The sequence below is a fragment of the Cibotium barometz genome, chromosome 40 (assembly GCF_041138505.1).
Source record: "Cibotium barometz isolate CiBa-2024 chromosome 40, ASM4113850v1, whole genome shotgun sequence".
Classification (NCBI taxonomy): domain Eukaryota; kingdom Viridiplantae; phylum Streptophyta; class Polypodiopsida; order Cyatheales; family Cibotiaceae; genus Cibotium; species Cibotium barometz.
The window spans coordinates 41,697,202-41,708,745 of NC_141085.1; the positions used below are offsets into that span (position 1 = coordinate 41,697,202).

Here is an 11,544-nt window from a genome sequence, read left to right on the forward strand (position 1 = left end):
TTTGTATGCATGGGTGTATGTGTGTGTGTTTTGTATGTGTATGTGTATGTGTATTTGTATTTATGTTTTTGTATGGGTGGGTGTATTTGACAAAAAAATAGAACCACCATGGAGATAAATACAAAATTTTGTGTGTGTGTGAGATATACCAAAAATTACAAGAGACCTTTATGTTATCAATGCCGGCTTTCTCTTACAAATACTTCAATAATAATAAACGCTCTTTGGCCACAAAATTACACTTCAGCCACAAAAACATTAATTACATATTTTAATAATAAAAGATGTACTTCCATCACAAAAAACTTTTTTTTAAGAGTTAGAGTTTCTAGCTAGCACCCAAAAAGTGGAGGCAAACACTCTCACACCCATATATACATAGTAACCACACAAGATTGCAATGCTATGAATTGGGCATGTTTGGTAGTTTCTATTGGAGGTCCTTCAAGATCAATGACATCATTCAATAATCCTCCTTCCGAGTGACCTTGCAAATACTCATTGATTGCTTCGTGATTCTTGCTACAACCATCATTGTTATCGCTATCTAAAATATACAATGAAGTTGTGCAATGCTTCATAACATACTTAGTTGACAACAATGAGGAGTTCAACACAAAGTGCTCATGCCCCTCAACATCCCATTGAGAAGGGGTTTCCACATCCATACACTCCTGAGACCAACTTGAATAACTGCCTTCAGAGAAACAAACTTGTGAGATGGAGGCATAAGGCTCTGAAAGAAAAATCATCTAAGAAGAAGTTTGTTGTCCCATAAGTGAACCTGCCTAACTAGAGTTTCATTTCCTATCCTCCATGTTATTGAAGCTTTAGTGAGCCCCATAGCACTCCCACACAGAGATACACACCTCAATCAAAAGAGCACCACTCAAAGAACCAAGAAGAGGGGGTGGGGGGTGGGTTGACAACCCTCCACATTCAATAAACCTACAGTAGTAGTTTGAGGACCCCCTACATTATCAAAAGTAGAGGGCTATGAGGGCGGCCTCTAAGATAGACCATAAAGTCTAATTTTATATATCAAATTTTAATTCTTTTTAATTAAGCAAAACAATGTCCTTTAATTGTCCAGATTGTTTTACAGTAAAGTTAGAGATGTCATTTTACTTATTGCTATGGATAGAGACTATCATTCTCAAAATAATCCCCAAGATCTAGCAGATCTAAGATATATTCTTGACATAACTGCAATAAATGCTTTCATTTCATTAGGGGAAGGTTGAGGTCTATAGGGGCCCTTTAAGCTGCCATATTATGATTTTAATGACTTTTTGTTAAAATGTTAAGTTTCTTTGACTTGAGATACCTTCTTATTCTTCAAATGGCTAGAAGTTTGAATTTCAAAGTTTCCCGCCAAAATTGAATTTAAAATTGAGTGGGCAAAACCATATCATGTGACATATCTATGGAAAGAGCTCAGCAGTAGATTCTGGATCTCTAATCTCCGACAAATTTTGAGCTCATATGTAGAAGTTATGGATGTCCGAAATTTTCAAAACTTCCCTCCCCCCCACTTTTTGGGAATGAAAAGTACAAAAAGGCATCTTCTAGAGAATCTTTTGACCACCTTTAATCACCCAACATTTTTGTATACATGGCATCACATGATTGGCCCTTTTCCTTAATAACCTTTTAATCACATGGCATCTTAAAGGGCCCCACATTAGGAACTCAATGGAGTCTTCTTGGGCCCTTTTATTTGGCAGTTTAAGGGAGTCAAACCTTTTCTCTTAAGAAGAAACGTTTTCTAATTTGAAGCTTTAAAACGGCTACTTTATTCGAATTTGAATTTTGGAGGGAAAATGGAATTTAAAATCTAGCGGATAAAACCATATCATGTAACATATCTATGGAAAGCTCTTGATGCGTAGATCACGGATCTGTAATCTCCGCTCAAATCGGAGCTTGTATGTAGAAGTTATGGAGGTCCGAAAATTGTAAAATTGCCCCCCCCCCCCCCCTCTTTTAAATTGGGGAAAAAGTGCACCCTTTGACCACTCTTACACCTCTCTTACAAACCCATGGTTTTTGCTTACATGGCGGGCTCCTATTTGTCAAAAAGTTAAACGTTTCCATAACCTCATGGCAAATTAAAGGGCCCAAAAAGACTCCATTGAGTTCCTAATGATAGACCTCAACCTTCCTCTAATGATTCTCCACATATGCTACTTTATACCTCTGGTGAGAGTGGAGAGAGATAATCACATGACAAAATTGACATGTGTATGTGTGTGAGAGATGTCATCCTTATTTAAAAGTTAGAGTGATGTACACAATTTAAATATCATAAATATATATGTACATATATAACATACTATATGTATATATATATATATTATATATCTAATTTTGTGTATGTGTGTGTGTGTATAGTATTTATAACTATATATGTGTGTGTGTATAGTATTTTGTGTATAGTAAGGTGAATGTATAACTATATACTATATAAGTGTATGTGTATACTATTTATATATTTAAGTGTTATATATATATATATAATATATATATATACTATATACTATATACTATATATAAGTGTGTGTGTGTATATATAATTATTTATATAAGTGTATATATATGTATATTATGTGTATAAGTGTTATATAAAATACTATATCCTATATATACTATACGTATATTTATATGTGATAAATATAAATACTATATACTATAAATATTATGTCTAATATACTATATATGTGAGTATACTATATATATGTATACTGTAAATATAATTTATTATATATATAAATACTAAATACTATATATCTAATAAATATAAATACTATATCTAATATGCTATAGATAATATATCTAATATACTATATATATGTATATTATACAAGTCTTATACTATATTCTATAAATACTATGTCTAATATACTATATATAAGTCTTATACTATATATTGTATATTTATCTAATATAGAAATACTATATCTAATATAATATTTATACTATATATATCGTAATATTATATTATATACTATATATATTATGAATATAATTTATTATATATGTAAATACTCTATATAAAAAACCCTATCTCACCCATCTCTCTTTCTCTTCTTGTCCTTCTTCCCCTTCCTCCCCTTCCTTCTTTTCTTGTCCTTCCCCCTTGTTTCTAACCTGCCCCTCCTTCTTGACCACCTCCGCCAGTGTCACCCATGTTGCCTCCTCCTCCGGTGTCGCCTGTGCCACCCTCTTCTTGACCACCTCCTCCGGTGTCGCCTGCGCTGCCCTCCGGTCTAGGTCACCTGCTACCCATGCTTGCCCTCCGGTCCATTTTGCTTGCCACGCTCCTCCCCTCAAGGTACCCTGCAAAAAAAAAAATGTTATTGCTCAATGCCATGGCCAATGGCCATGGGCAAGAGCACCCAAACCATCCACGCACGTGCGGATGGTCTATGTGCTCTAGCCATGGCCATTGTGGGGCCATAGACCATGGCCCATGGCCTGCTTGTTTTTTTTGGGGGGAATGTTTTGGTTTTTTTAGTGAATGTTTTTTGTTTTTATTATTTTTTTGGGAACATTTTTTTGGGTTCTTTTTAATTTTTCACACACATATAGATAAAATATTTTATTATTATTTTTTTGGGGAACATGGGTTCTTTTTAATTTTTCACACATATAGATAAAATATTTGATTTGTTTCTCTCACACACACACACATTTACACACTATTATTTTTTATTTTTGGTATAACTTATATATATAAGCATACTTACATATACAAATAAATCATACTTATATATATAAGCATACTTATAATGCTTTTGTGAATCTTGAGTCCAGTGAAGAGGAGAAGCAAAAAAAGTTTTGGAGAATCCAAGAGGTGCTCACTTAAAAAGTATGATATAGAATTATGAAAATATTAAGCAAGAAAAAGAGCTTCCACGTTATTACAATGGTAATATAACATTTGAATTGCCTCCAACCTATAATGAGTTCAAAAGAATAGAAGGAATGGATCAAAAATTTGGCAGTCATTTGTGGACAAGACCACATAGAACTAACATGTCAGTAGATTGTATTGTACGTCTAAGTTATTTCTTGGGTTCAATGGAGTGCCATATGATCACATGTCCTTATTTCATTAACAATAAAAAGTTTAATGATTCTTACTTCTATGGATATTGTTAGAACCCTAAGATCTCTCTAGATAATTGTTATGCATAAACATGCATAAATCAGGCATAAACTTAACCACCCGACCACCCCCGAGCCCAAGGGATGCACACATGAATTATAAATGAAATACATTATACCTTTACCTTGATGTCCCATACCATCAAGAGGTATAACTCCAATCCAATAGCATGTAGCTATAGTGTGAAATGGTAGGTGAGTAGATATGGACCTCTACACAAGAGACCATAGCCTAAGTCTCCAAGCCCCCAAGCCCCCCTTGAGTGTGCCCCATGCCCCTATTATATAGGAGGGCCCTCAAGTGACTCTTGACTCTCCATTTCCCATGTGTGACCCTTGGATGCCTGACCCTAACCTTAACCCTTAAGGTTAGTCCTAACCCATGCTCCACTAGAGCTTGTTCCCATGCTCCCATGCTCACAAGCCTAATGTGGGTTAGCCTCCTAGTATATGCACACATAATGTGCATATAACATAGCACACATAATGTACATATAACATACTTCCCCTCTCTCAAAACACTGCACTCTTGCAATGAAAAGAAGGAGAACTGCGCTTAACAATCTCAACCGACTCCCAAGTTGAATCCTCTATTTCCCTATCGTTTCACCTAATTTTAACCTCAAGGATTAGTCAACTACAAAGTTTCCTTTCCTTGAATTCAAGTACCTTATCAGGTTCATGTGGAACATAAGATAATTCTTTGACTTCAATGAGTTCTTGAGGAGTAACTGTGTTATCCTCACCTCCCAATTTTCCTTTCAATCTATTGATATAAAAGACTGGATGAACTCTAACATGTGGAGGTAGTTTTTAGTTCATACGCAACTGTGCCAATCTGATGTATGAATCGAAATGGACCACAATATCTAGGAGATAAATTCGAGCATTTTCCTTTTGACAAAGTCTGAAAATCTTTAGAAACTTTTAAATAAATCAACGCTCCTGGTTCAAAAGACCAAATTGAGCGTCCTCTATCAGCATAGAACTGTACCCTATCTTGAGCACTCCTGATAGAATCATGAGCTTCGGTCAGCATTTCCTGTATATCACGCAAGAAATCCCTCGATGCATCAAGCTCGATGTCCTTAAGACCAACATCAATAGGTGCCCTGGGTTGATACCCATACATAAGCATGAACAGACTAAAACCAATAGCCGTATGTTTAAAACTGTAGGCAAATTCCATCATTGGAAGATAATTTTTCTAATTTGATGCTTTTCCAGAGACATATGCATGAAGCATATCCTCTACAATCTAATTCATACACTCTGTTTGTCCATCAGACTACAGATGATCAGAGCAATTCACATTCAAAGTAACTTTCTTGTTGTAAACCATTTGGAATAAAGTAGAAAAACATGGCATTATAATAGTAGAAACCAAGGATTCATCGGTGCCCCGACATACCCACATTTGCATATGGAATAATCAATGTCCTGAGTTATCCATATCAACATAGAGAGTCATCAACGTCTCGATGAGTCACATATGTTCATCCGTAAACCTATCAGGTTGACTATATAAATCACCTAAAGTACGAAACTAGAGAAAGAAATGCCAACAAAGGAAGAATTCAAATTTCCTTATCCGAACACAATAAGATAAACTTGTTTGAACTCTAAAGAAAGAGATTTCAACAAGTGAAAATGCCGACGAGATCACACTCATCAAAACATGCAGAGGCTATAGATAAAAGAAGTTTATCTAGAGAATGCCCACACTATAACTTCTAGTGAATTTAGAAAATGAGATTGTCTTTGAATGTTGAGGTCAACATGCTAAGTGATGTAAGCAAAGCAACAATCTTGAGCCCAAATTATCCCATAAGATAATATATGTGAGGGATCACTAGAGTCCCATACCACCATGATACCACCCATACATACCTTAACAATTTGAAACTCCCTAGTATGTCATCTAGGAAAATATGAATAAAACCTTGTATAAAAGGAATAAGATGGCCTTATCCAGAGTTTCACATACTAAAACCTGTCTCTATATACCTGAGACCACATTAAGGAATAACCCTTATCGATTACATCATTAGAAAAGAATTTTGAATTATTGGCTCCTTTCTAATGATTACTACCCAAAACACAATAAAGTTTAGGGTAGAAAAATAACTCACCTAGATACATAAGCAACTAGGTATCTGAGTTGGAATATGTACAAGAGTACAAGGAACATAGTCCAAAATTACGTGCAAAACACGAAGGCAAATGCTACCTTCAAAGCACATGAAATTAACCAAAAGATCCTTATAAAACCATGGATAAAAGCATAGAAGCTCCTCGAATCCATGAAAACCATAGTTGATCAAAAAAATCAATGCATATACCATCTAATGGAAATTAATCATGCCAAAAGAAGCATTAAAATTGGTGGCCAACTCATCAATCCGGAGTATATGAACATTGTGTCGTTCAAGCAAAACTCCAAAGTAAGAAAGTGAAACACATGCGTGTAGCACTCATTAAAAAACCCCTAGACACAAGTGATCTAGGCAGAACTTGATGAGTCCATATAAAACTTGGAAAACATCTAATAAAATCCACCAAAACAAACCGATCAACTGACCCATGATAGAATTTATCTTAGGCTTAAGAAATTAATTACAAAAACCACACTTAAACAAGTGCAAAATAAATTATCATGGAAAAGTGTCAAAGGTGAAACATACTTTGAACACAAATCATAGCCATCAAAAGAAATTAAGGAACATGTCCAAAAATAATGGCTAAACAAAGGTAAAAAATCATGAAAACATCGTTTAGAAATACTCCAAACAAAAATAACTACTAATACGAGGTACAATCGTATTAATAATATGCGAATAACCCTTGAAATGTCAGCATCTATCTAATGTCAGCATGAGAAAACGTACTTCAACATTAAATAACCCTTGAAAATATTAAATTCTTGAGAAAAAGAATTATCATGATTTTTCCCAAATTTTATAGGGCCTCAAAATATTAAAATTTTGAATTTCACCAAACCTATCTTATGGCATTCCAAACCTATATTTTTCCAAAAAAAAATTAGTAATTAATTTTGCCAAAATACCATTGATATTTTATAAATACCAAATTTTAGTATTTCTAAAAATAATTTCTAGAATATTCCTAATTTTTCCTGAGAATCCCATCCTTCATGAAATTTCCAATTCCGCCTGAAAATTCTCAGATCCAATGAAAATTTACAGATTTTCTAAATTTTTGGGTCAAAAAATATATTTTGAAAGGAATTTGAATGGTCACGGGCACCTAAATGGACAAACCACATGCCAAACACCAACCCCACATTTTTCAGGAACTTTAAAATAACCTTTGTCTAATTTTTCACTAATTTTTAAGAAATTTTTGAAATTTTTAATTAACCTCGAACGCATTTAGAATCCGAACGGTCAAAAAATTTTGGAATTCCAATGGTTTTCCCAGAATACGGAAAGCCAAAAGTTTCAAGAAAATGAAAAGACAAAAAAAATCGGAATGTGAAAGTTTCCGAAATACGGAAGGTCAAAAGTTTTTCTGGAATTCGGAAAGCCAAAAGGTTTCGGGAAAACGGAAAGCCAAAAGTTTTTCGAAAGATGAAAATCCAAAAGGTTTCAAGAAGAAATTTTCAATGAATTTTTATCTCAAATTTCACATTTTCTCTAATTTTTAGGCTTTTTTCAAGCTTTTTTTTGAAACATTTTCAAAAGTTTTTTTAAAATAAAAAACTCATTTTGAATAAAAAATAAAAATAGTAATAAGCTTTTATTAGCTTATGGTTTTTGATTTTTTAAGGGGGGGGCATTTTTTAAGGGGGGGGCATTTTTTTCCGCCGGCGGCGGCGGCAACCCCCCCTTTCCTGTGCGCAAAAGAGTGGGAGAGGGAGAGAGTGAAAAAAAATCCCTCTTTCCTCTCCTTCTTCTCCCTTTCATTATCTCTCCTCCCATCTGTTCTCTCTCTGTTGGACAGAGAGGTTAACATTAATCTTTTGATTAAGGTTTTTAATTAAATCCTTAATCATAATTAACATTAATTATGATTAATGTTTAATTTTAAAAAAATCCCTTTTAAGAGAAATTCACACGGGAGAATCAGAATTGAGAGGTGGAGAGGATCCCACGCACATGGGAGAGCATTTCATGCATCAACATGGTGTCCCCTACTGCATTTTAGCAGAAAATTGACAGAGATTTGATCGCATACCCGCGGAAAAACCCACAAAAATGTACTCACGGAATTCTCTCGCAACGTCGATTCGTCCATTGAAAAGTAGTAACATGTGTTCCAATTGCCATATTGATGATCCACGTGCAAATCATCAACACAAATCAACAAAATAACATTTTTATTTGTAAATATTAAAATTTACTTCAAAAAAAATCAACAACAATTAACTAGAGATTGCTCTGATACCACTGTTAAAACCCTAAGATCTCTCTAGATAATTGTTATGCATAAACATGCATAAATCAAGCATAAACGCAACCACCCAACCACCCTCGAGCCCACAGGATCATTAGGGAAAAAGGGAGCTCATTTTGGGGCCTTTTAGGATTTGGAAAAATAGTCTCTCAACCAATGAAGAGAGGGCCAACGTAACGTTGAAATTTCACCAAAAACAAGTGAAAATAAGAAAAACAAATAGTACTTTATGTTCGTAGAAGCGTGCCATAGTTAATGTTCAAGATACTATAACGATTTTGAGTCTGACAAGGTCTTAAAAAAAAAAACTAAAGATACTATCACGATTTTGAGTCTGACATTGATGTCTTTTTCAAAAAAAACTACTTACTGAAACTAGGTTTCCCTCCCAAACTACTCTCCCCTCCCAAACTAGTCTTCCGGCACCCTTCCTTCTCTCTCTCACCTGCTCTCTTCCAACCTTCATAGAGGCATGGCTAGCCCTCCAATTTGAAACATTCAAGGACAAAAGTTTGCGTTCTTTGCCAAAATGATTCTCATGCTTGTATTTCTTTATTTTTATCTATACGGTTTTTAATTATTTTCAATGTTCAATCTTTGAATCAGATCCACTCGCCTGTATACTTTGAGTGCCGACACGATAGTGCAACTGCTGCATATCCTTATACGAAATGAGCACTTTGCTTCGCCAAGATGAGCACTTTCATTTTATAAGCGCTTCCATTTTAAATTGTATTGTTTTGTAAAAGGTACCTGCTTTTGATTTTTCTGATGCTCAGGTTTTAGATTGGATTGTATTCGACAGGTTTGGAAGAAGCCTGCTTTTGATTTTTTTAATGCTCGGAATTTAGATTGGATTGTGTTCTCGACAGGCTTGGAAGGAGGTAGTGGTGAGGACAACCCAAAAAGCCACAAATATCTAGGTGTTTTCTTAACTTTTACCTTAGCCCTGTTGCCATGATTGAAAATAAACTTGTTCTGTTAGATCAAGACCTAAACGGGGTTTGCTCCTGACAATGTATCAATTGACATTACTGTGAATGAGAATGGAAACTTGGTGAGTTTTATATCAGTCAGACAGAAATGTACACTTGCTCAATTGCGGCACGACATTCATATGGAGGCAAACAGAACAATTTCAGCAGGATTTGCATTCGTGCTCAACAACAAGAAGGTATACTTACTGTGTTTATTTAATTCATTAATCAACTCTAGTGATTTTTTAACAACCATCTTAACAGGTTCTTCAAAGGAGGGAAAGTATAATTCAATGCGGAGATATCCCCGATGGGATTATTGACATCCAGCTAAATTGATCATTGGAGGTACTAAAGAACATATATTTTGTTCAGTTTTTCTACACTGCTATGAAAGTCAAATAATATATTGATTCTCAAACCTTATCAACCCTTTCTCTCTAGGTTGCTGTGGAGACAACAATTGATGATGTGGACGGTCCTGCGAGGGAAAGCTCTTGCATTGAGTCTACAAATGCTTTTTTTTTTGTGACAGTCAGACACATTGGACTGCTCAACATTCTTTGTAAGCTCGAATGAAGAGCGAGTACAGGAAAGAGTCAATGACCTTTTGGTCCTCGGCTGGGATCTGTACAATGACATTGTTAATAAAGTGATCAATTTTATTCCAAATGTCTACATGCTTTCAAAGTGTCTCTCTCTCTTCGTACATTTATAAATATCATGTCAAGTCTATGGAGATAGAGGGTATCAGTTGCAAAACATCTTTCATTTGATTAATAGATTACTAGATTCAAAGAAGTCCATACATATAATCATCCCAAATGATCTTGTAGCTGCTCTTGGTTAGGATCTCCACTTGTTAAGATTTACAATGACATTGTTAATATATTGATCAATTTTAAACCAAATTACTACATGCTTTCTCTCTCTCTCTCTCTCTTTTCATACATTTAAATCTATTTATAAATATCATGACAAGTCCATGGAGATAGAGGGATTCATTTGCAAAGCATCTTCCATTTTAATTTTATACATAGTCATCCCAAATCATATAAGCATCACTAGATTAAAAGAATGTTATACAAATAATCATTCCAAATCATCCCAAATGATCATCAGGTTGTCCTTGGTCAATATCCCCACTAAGATTTTGGAGCCCCGAGGTCTCCACTGCATCTTCAAGGTCTTCAAGGCCTGGGATCTGGAAGCTCTCCACTCCAAGTCCACTTGGCTGTTTGTCCTCCTCATCCTGTTCCTGACCAGCAGCTGCCTCTTCAACTTTTGTTTGCTGCTCCTCCACCTTTTCCTTTACAAAATTTGGTGGGATACCTACATCTCCATGTCCTTGTGTCTTCTCCTCCAAATCATCTGCATCTAGATGAATGACACCACCATGTTCTTTAGAACTCTCACCAACCTCAAATGTATCTTGCACAGCTGGTTTGGAGGAGGGATGGTTCAAGAGCTTCAAAATTGTGTCTGCTCTAAAACTATACACATAGTCAAAGCCAAAGCTGTCTTTCCTCATCTGCAATAAAAGACATGAGCATTTACATATACTTCTAACTACTTTGTGCCACTATAAATTATATTTAAGCTCAAAGAGGAATAAGCTTCTTACAATATCTGGCTGATGAAGCTCAAAGTAGCTTGCAAGCACGTACTTAGCATGGATCAATAGTCTCTAGCCACAACTATTTGGATCAACTTGTTGTGGAGCCTGAAAATTTGAAAAGATAGGTTAGAAATTAAAGATTGAAACAAATCAAAAATAAAACTGAAATAAGGATCCTTATAAGGAAAAGATTTCTACCTCTAAAACTGCTGGTTCAATTGAATCTAAAAGATTCACATTTGGGGGGCAATGGTCAAGAGCATCTAGCAATCTAGCAGTTATTTGCATGAAAACGCGATATGGGCAGTATGGAAATCTAAACGGCCTCTCCTCGCGTTTTCATGCAAATTTAAAACTTCCCTA

At 35.1% G+C, this 11,544-nt stretch overlaps 1 long non-coding RNA gene across 1 annotated transcript; it reads left to right on the forward strand.

Annotated features, from left to right (window-relative positions):
• The first annotated feature begins 9,135 nt into the window (after nt 1–9,135).
• Nucleotides 9,136–10,221, forward strand: LOC147615509 (uncharacterized). Its single transcript, XR_015262727.1, has 4 exons — nt 9,136–9,470; nt 9,710–9,760; nt 9,828–9,911; nt 10,008–10,221. It is a non-coding gene; the product is annotated as an uncharacterized LOC147615509 (long non-coding RNA).
• Nucleotides 10,222–11,544: the final 1,323 nt, after the last annotated feature.